The following is a 7,336-nucleotide window of genomic DNA, read 5'->3' as shown; positions in this document are numbered from 1 at the left end:
CGCGCGGGGCCGCGTAACTAGTTAGCATGCCAGACTCTCGTTCGTTATCGGAATCAACCAGACAAATCACTCCACCAACCACGAACGGCCATGCACCACCACCCACAGAATCGAGAAAGAGCTATCAATCTGTCAATCCTTTCCGTGTCCGGGCCGGGTGAGGTTCCCCGTGTTGAGTCAAATTAAGCCGCAGGCTCCACTCCTGGTGGTGCCCTTCCGTCAATTCCTTTAAGTTTCAGCTTTGCAACCATACTCCCCCCCAGAGCCCAGAGACTCGTGGTTTCCCACACGCTGCCCGGCGGGTCATTGTGGTAGTAACGCCGCCGGATCGCGGGTCGGCATCGTTTACGGTCGGAACTACGACGGTATCTGATCGTCTTCGAACCTCCGACTTTCGTTCTTGATTAATGAAAACGTTCTTGGCAAACGCTTTCGCTCCAGTCCGTCTCGCGCCGGTCCAAGAATTTCACCTCTAGCGGCGCAATACGAATGCCCCCGGCCGTCCCTCTCAATCATGGCCCCGGGTTCCGGAAACCCACAGAAAATAGAACCGGGGTACTATTCCATTATTCCTAGCTGGGGTATTCATAAGGGCGCAGTCGGCCCTGCCTTGAACACTCTAATTTTTTCAAAGTAAACGCTCCGGGCCCCAAGCCGAGGACACCCAGTCAAGGGCATCCGGGGGGCGCCGGGAGGCCTGGGGGTCCGGGACCGGCGGTGGCTCGCCTCACGGCGGACCGCGCGGCCCGGTCCCCGAGATCCAACTACGAGCTTTTTAACTGCAGCAACGTTAGCATACGCTATTGGAGCTGGAATTACCGCGGCTGCTGGCACCAGACTTGCCCTCCAATGGGTCCTCGCCCATGGGTTTAGGATACGCTCATTCCAATTACAGGGCCTCGAAGGAGACCTGCATTGTTATTTTTCGTCACTACCTCTCCGTGTCGGAAATGGGTAATTTGCGCGCCTGCTGCCTTCCTTGGATGTGGTAGCCGTTTCTCAGGCTCCCTCTCCGGAATCGAACCCTGATTCCCCGTCACCCGTGGTCACCATGGTAGGCGACGGACCTACCATCGAAAGTTGATAGGGCAGACATTCGAATGAACCGTCGCCGCCGCGAGGGCGTGCGATCGGCCCGAGGTTATCTAGAGTCACCAAAGCGAGGCCGGGGGCGGACGGCGGCGGGTAGGCGCGAGGCCCCCCTCTCCACCGCCCGCGCACCCGCATGGGTTTTGGATCTGATAAATGCACGCGTCCCTGGGGACCCACCCCACCCCGCCACATAGGGGGAGAAGGGCGGCCCAGGTCGGCGCTCGTTGGCATGTATTAGCTCTGGAATTGCCACAGTTATCCAAGTAACCGGGAGGAGCGATCAAAGGAACCATAACTGATTTAATGAGCCATTCGCAGTTTCACTGTACCGTCCGTGTGCACTTAGACTTGCATGGCTTAATCTTTGAGACAAGCATATATTACTGGCAGGATCAACCAGGTAGCCCTTCACACATCAGGTAAAATGCCAGAGGGAGAGGGGGGGAGAGGCGGCGGTTACCCACTGCCTACCCGCCACCCATCCGGCCTTCACGCAGAAGGGGGGTTGGGGTATGCCGCGAACGGGCATGGCTTCTAATCGAGGCCATCACCAGGAAGGTTCGTGCTTCGTAACGGGAACAACTGCGCCAGAGATGCCGCGCACACCTACCCGGCACACCAATCCTACCCCGCCGCCAGCCAACACGCCCGGGGTCCAGCCCGGGAGGGTGGGGAGGACAGGGAGGGATGCTGCCCGGTTAAGGCGCACGCACAACACCAACTTACGCACCTATTCCCGTCAATGTAGGACATTCCGAGGCAGACGGGCCATCTGAGTCTATTTCACCCAATAAGCTAGGGTCGAGGACCGGGTGAAGACCCACCTCGCCCTCCTTTCGAATACCCAAATCGGGGAGGATCTCACCCCACCCACAGCGGTCCCCTTTGTCAGATGACCGGGCGAGGGGCCTGCCCCTGGGGCATCGCGCACAATTCCCATCGGTCATGTGGTGGAAGGCGGTGGCACGTAGTTACGCGCTCAAAACCTAAGTCCGCTAAATCACGCCTTCCCCGAAACCTCGACGGCAGGTCAGCGATAACCAGCTACGGTTACCCGGAAGTCCGGCAGGGAAAGGCCCGAGAGGTCACACCCTGCCCGGCTTGAGGCCAGAGCTCGAGGGTCATGGATGTCGGAGTGGACTGGTGATTTAAGGCTTCTCGCTTTCAGAAACGGTACCGATGGTTACCCACAACTAACTTTGCAATGAAACTGTGCTGCTGGTCACCCAAAAATAACTTTGTCTCTCAGATTGGTGCTGTTGGTTACCCACAACTGACATTGTGCTTGGCTTGACTGACTGGCCTGGCTGGCTGGCTGGCTGGCTGGCTGACTGGGGGTGGGCTGGCTTGGCTGGCCTGGGCTGGTTGGGTTGGCCTGGGCTGGCTTGGCTGGCCTGGGCTGGGCTGGGCTGGGCTGGGCTGGCCTGGCCTGGCTGGCTGGCTGGCTGGCTGGCTGGCTGGCTGGCTGGCTGGCTGACTGGGGCTGGGCTGGGCTGGGCTGGGCTGGCCTGGCCTGGCCTGGCCTGGCTGGCTGGCTGGCTGGCTGGCTGGCTGGCTGGCTGACTGGGGGTGGGCTTGGCTGGCCTGGGCTGGCTGGCTGGCTGGCTGGCTGACTGGGGGTGGGCTGGGCTTGGCTGGCCTGGCCTAGCCTGGCCTGGCCTGGCCTGGCCTGGCCTGGCCTGGCCTGGCCTGGCCTGGCCTGGCTGGCTGGCTGGCTGACTGGGGGTGGGCTGGGCTGGGCTGGCCTGGCCTGGCCTGGCTGGCTGGCTGGCTGGCTGGCTGGCTGACTGGGGGTGGGCTTGGCTGGCCTGGGCTGGCTGGCTGGCTGGCTGGCTGACTGGGGGTGGGCTGGGCTTGGCTGGCCTGGCCTGGCCTGGCTGGCTGGCTGGCTGACTGGGGGTGGGCTGGGCTGGGCTGGGCTGGGCTGGGCTTGGCTGGCCTGGCCTGGCCTGGCCTGGCCTGGCTGGCTGGCTGGCTGGCTGGCTGGCTGACTGGGGGTGGGCTTGGCTGGCTGGCTGGCTGGCTGGCTGGCTGACTGGGGGTGGGCTTGGCTGGCCTGGGCTGGCTGGCTGGCTGGCTGGCTGACTGGGGGTGGGCTGGGCTTGGCTGGCCTGGCCTGGCCTGGCCTGGCTGGCTGGCTGGCTGGCTGACTGGGGGTGGGCTTGGCTGGCTGGCTGGCTGGCTGACTGGGGGTGGGCTGGCTGGGCTGGGCTGGGCTGGGCTGGGCTGGGCTGGGCTGGGCTGGCCTGGCCTGGCCTGGCTGGCTGGCTGGCTGGCTGGCTGACTGGGGCTGGGCTGGGCTGGGCTGGGCTGGGCTGGGCTGGCCTGGCCTGGCCTGGCTGGCTGGCTGGCTGGCTGGCTGACTGGGGGTGGGCTTGGCTGGCCTGGGCTGGCTGGCTGGCTGGCTGGCTGACTGGGGGTGGGCTGGGCTTGGCTGGCCTGGCCTGGCCTGGCTGGCTGACTGAGGGTGGGCTGGGCTGGGCTGGGCTGGGCTTGGCTGGCCTGGCCTGGCCTGGCCTGGCCTGGCTGGCTGGCTGGCTGGCTGACTGGGGGTGGGCTTGGCTGGCCTGGGCTGGCTGGCTGGCTGGCTGGCTGACTGGGGGTGGGCTGGGCTTGGCTGGCCTGGCCTGGCCTGGCCTGGCCTGGCCTGGCTGGCTGGCTGGCTGGCTGACTGGGGGTGGGCTTGGCTGGCTGGCTGGCTGGCTGACTGGGGGTGGGCTTGGCTGGCCTGGGCTGGCTGGCTGGCTGGCTGGCTGGCTGACTGGGGGTGGGCTGGGCTTGGCTGGCCTGGCCTGGCCTGGCCTGGCCTGGCCTGGCCTGGCTGGCTGGCTGGCTGGCTGACTGGGGGTGGGCTTGGCTGGCCTGGGCTGGCTGGCTGGCTGGCTGGCTGACTGGGGGTGGGCTGGGCTTGGCTGGCCTGGCCTGGCCTGGCCTGGCTGGCTGGCTGGCTGACTGGGGGTGGGCTTGGCTGGCTGGCTGGCTGGCTGACTGGGGGTGGGCTTGGCTGGCCTGGGCTGGCTGGCTGGCTGGCTGGCTGACTGGGGGTGGGCTGGGCTTGGCTGGCCTGGCCTGGCCTGGCCTGGCCTGGCCTGGCCTGGCTGGCTGGCTGGCTGGCTGACTGGGGGTGGGCTTGGCTGGCCTGGGCTGGCTGGCTGGCTGGCTGGCTGACTGGGGGTGGGCTGGGCTTGGCTGGCCTGGCCTGGCCTGGCCTGGCCTGGCCTGGCCTGGCTGGCTGGCTGGCTGACTGGGGGTGGGCTGGGCTGGGCTGGGCTGGCCTGGCCTGGCCTGGCTGGCTGGCTGGCTGGCTGGCTGGCTGGCTGACTGGGGGTGGGCTTGGCTGGCCTGGGCTGGCTGGCTGGCTGGCTGGCTGACTGGGGGTGGGCTGGGCTTGGCTGGCCTGGCCTGGCCTGGCTGGCTGGCTGGCTGACTGGGGGTGGGCTGGGCTGGGCTGGGCTGGGCTGGGCTTGGCTGGCCTGGCCTGGCCTGGCCTGGCCTGGCTGGCTGGCTGGCTGGCTGGCTGGCTGACTGGGGGTGGGCTTGGCTGGCTGGCTGGCTGGCTGGCTGGCTGACTGGGGGTGGGCTTGGCTGGCCTGGGCTGGCTGGCTGGCTGGCTGGCTGACTGGGGGTGGGCTGGGCTTGGCTGGCCTGGCCTGGCCTGGCCTGGCTGGCTGGCTGGCTGACTGGGGGTGGGCTTGGCTGGCTGGCTGACTGGGGGTGGGCTGGCTGGGCTGGGCTGGGCTGGGCTGGGCTGGGCTGGGCTGGGCTGGCCTGGCCTGGCCTGGCTGGCTGGCTGGCTGGCTGGCTGACTGGGGCTGGGCTGGGCTGGGCTGGGCTGGGCTGGGCTGGGCTGGCCTGGCCTGGCCTGGCCTGGCCTGGCTGGCTGGCTGGCTGGCTGGCTGACTGGGGGTGGGCTTGGCTGGCCTGGGCTGGCTGGCTGGCTGGCTGGCTGACTGGGGGTGGGCTGGGCTTGGCTGGCCTGGCCTGGCCTGGCTGGCTGACTGAGGGTGGGCTGGGCTGGGCTGGGCTGGGCTTGGCTGGCCTGGCCTGGCCTGGCCTGGCCTGGCTGGCTGGCTGGCTGGCTGACTGGGGGTGGGCTTGGCTGGCCTGGGCTGGCTGGCTGGCTGGCTGGCTGACTGGGGGTGGGCTGGGCTTGGCTGGCCTGGCCTGGCCTGGCCTGGCCTGGCTGGCTGGCTGGCTGACTGGGGGTGGGCTTGGCTGGCTGGCTGGCTGGCTGACTGGGGGTGGGCTTGGCTGGCCTGGGCTGGCTGGCTGGCTGGCTGGCTGGCTGACTGGGGGTGGGCTGGGCTTGGCTGGCCTGGCCTGGCCTGGCCTGGCCTGGCCTGGCCTGGCCTGGCCTGGCTGGCTGGCTGGCTGGCTGACTGGGGGTGGGCTTGGCTGGCCTGGGCTGGCTGGCTGGCTGGCTGGCTGACTGGGGGTGGGCTGGGCTTGGCTGGCCTGGCCTGGCCTGGCTGGCTGGCTGGCTGACTGGGGGTGGGCTTGGCTGGCTGGCTGGCTGGCTGACTGGGGGTGGGCTTGGCTGGCCTGGGCTGGCTGGCTGGCTGGCTGGCTGACTGGGGGTGGGCTGGGCTTGGCTGGCCTGGCCTGGCCTGGCCTGGCCTGGCCTGGCCTGGCCTGGCTGGCTGGCTGGCTGGCTGACTGGGGGTGGGCTTGGCTGGCCTGGGCTGGCTGGCTGGCTGGCTGGCTGACTGGGGGTGGGCTGGGCTTGGCTGGCCTGGCCTGGCCTGGCCTGGCTGGCTGGCTGGCTGACTGGGGGTGGGCTTGGCTGGCTGGCTGGCTGGCTGACTGGGGGTGGGCTGGCTTGGCTGGCCTGGGCTGGGCTGGGCTGGGCTGGGCTGGGCTGGGCTGGGCTGGCCTGGCCTGGCCTGGCCTGGCTGGCTGGCTGGCTGGCTGGCTGGCTGACTGGGGCTGGGCTGGGCTGGGCTGGGCTGGCCTGGCCTGGCCTGGCCTGGCCTGGCTGGCTGGCTGGCTGGCTGGCTGACTGGGGGTGGGCTTGGCTGGCCTGGGCTGGCTGGCTGGCTGGCTGGCTGACTGGGGGTGGCTGGGCTTGGCTGGCCTGGCCTGGCCTGGCCTGGCTGGCTGGCTGGCTGACTGGGGGTGGGCTGGGCTGGGCTGGCCTGGCCTGGCCTGGCTGGCTGGCTGGCTGGCTGGCTGGCTGACTGGGGGTGGGCTTGGCTGGCCTGGGCTGGCTGGCTGGCTGGCTGGCTGACTGGGGGTGGGCTGGGCTGGCCTGGGCTGGCTGGCTGGCTGGCTGGCTGACTGGGGGTGGGCTTGGCTGGCCTGGGCTGGCTGGCTGGCTGGCTGGCTGACTGGGGGTGGGCTTGGCTGGCCTGGGCTGGCTGGCTGGCTGGCTGGCTGGCTGGCTGACTGGGGGTGGGCTGGGCTTGGCTGGCCTGGCCTGGCCTGGCTGGCTGGCTGGCTGGCTGACTGAGGGTGGGCTGGGCTGGGCTGGGCTGGGCTGGGCTGGGCTTGGCTGGCCTGGCCTGGCCTGGCCTGGCTGGCTGGCTGGCTGGCTGACTGGGGGTGGGCTTGGCTGGCTGGCTGGCTGGCTGACTGGGGGTGGGCTGGGCTGGGCTTGGCTGGCCTGGCCTGGCCTGGCTGGCTGGCTGACTGGGGGTGGGCTGGGCTGGGCTTGGCTGGCCTGGCCTGGCTGGCTGGCTGGCTGGCTGGCTGACTGGGGGTGGGCTTGGCTGGACTTGGCTGGCTGGCTGGGGGTGGGCTGGCTTGGCTGACCTGGCTGGCTGGCCGGCCTGGGCTTGAAGCCGGGAGACATGGGCCGGCCTACGACCCCACCACATGGAACCCGTTCACCAGCCGTGCCCGGGCACCCCACTATTAAGCCCGGGGACACTGACTTTGTTAAAATGCACTTGACAGACTCACGTGCTGCTGGTGACCCATTTCAGTAATGCGTGCCGCTGGTGGCCCTCTTGGCCTTTACTATTTGGATTTGAGGGCTGCGTGCCGCTGGTGACCCAATCGAGTATTGTTTGACGCTAGTTGCCCACCTCGCCTTTACTATTTAGATTTGGGGGCTGCGTGCCGCTGGTGACCCAATCGAGTATTGTTTGACGCTGGTTGCCCACCTTGCCTTTACTATTTGGATTTGGGGGCTGCGTGCCGCTGGTGACCCAATCGAGTATTGTGTGACGCTAGTGGCCCAATTGAGTATTGCGTGCTGCTGGTGGCCCAATTGAGTATTGTGTGCTGCTGGTGACCCAATTGA

General features: G+C 68.4%; 1 non-coding gene across 1 annotated transcript in view; it reads right to left on the bottom strand.

Annotated features, from left to right (window-relative positions):
* The window catches only part of LOC141382094 (18S ribosomal RNA), a 1,927-nt gene extending 432 nt beyond the window's left edge, over positions 1–1,495 (bottom strand). Inside the window, exon 1 of the ribosomal RNA XR_015484624.2 lies at positions 1–1,495. This exon is cut by the window's left edge and continues 432 nt beyond it. This is a non-coding gene — a ribosomal RNA (18S ribosomal RNA).
* Between the last annotated feature and the right edge of the window lie 5,841 nt (positions 1,496–7,336).

Source organism: Danio rerio, chromosome 4, assembly GCF_052040795.2.
Source record: "Danio rerio strain M-AB ecotype USA chromosome 4, GRCz13ab, whole genome shotgun sequence".
NCBI classification, from domain to species: Eukaryota; Metazoa; Chordata; class Actinopteri; order Cypriniformes; family Danionidae; genus Danio; species Danio rerio.
The sequence above is the reverse complement of the archived record's forward strand: the minus strand, read 5'-3'. Positions and strand labels throughout refer to the sequence as shown.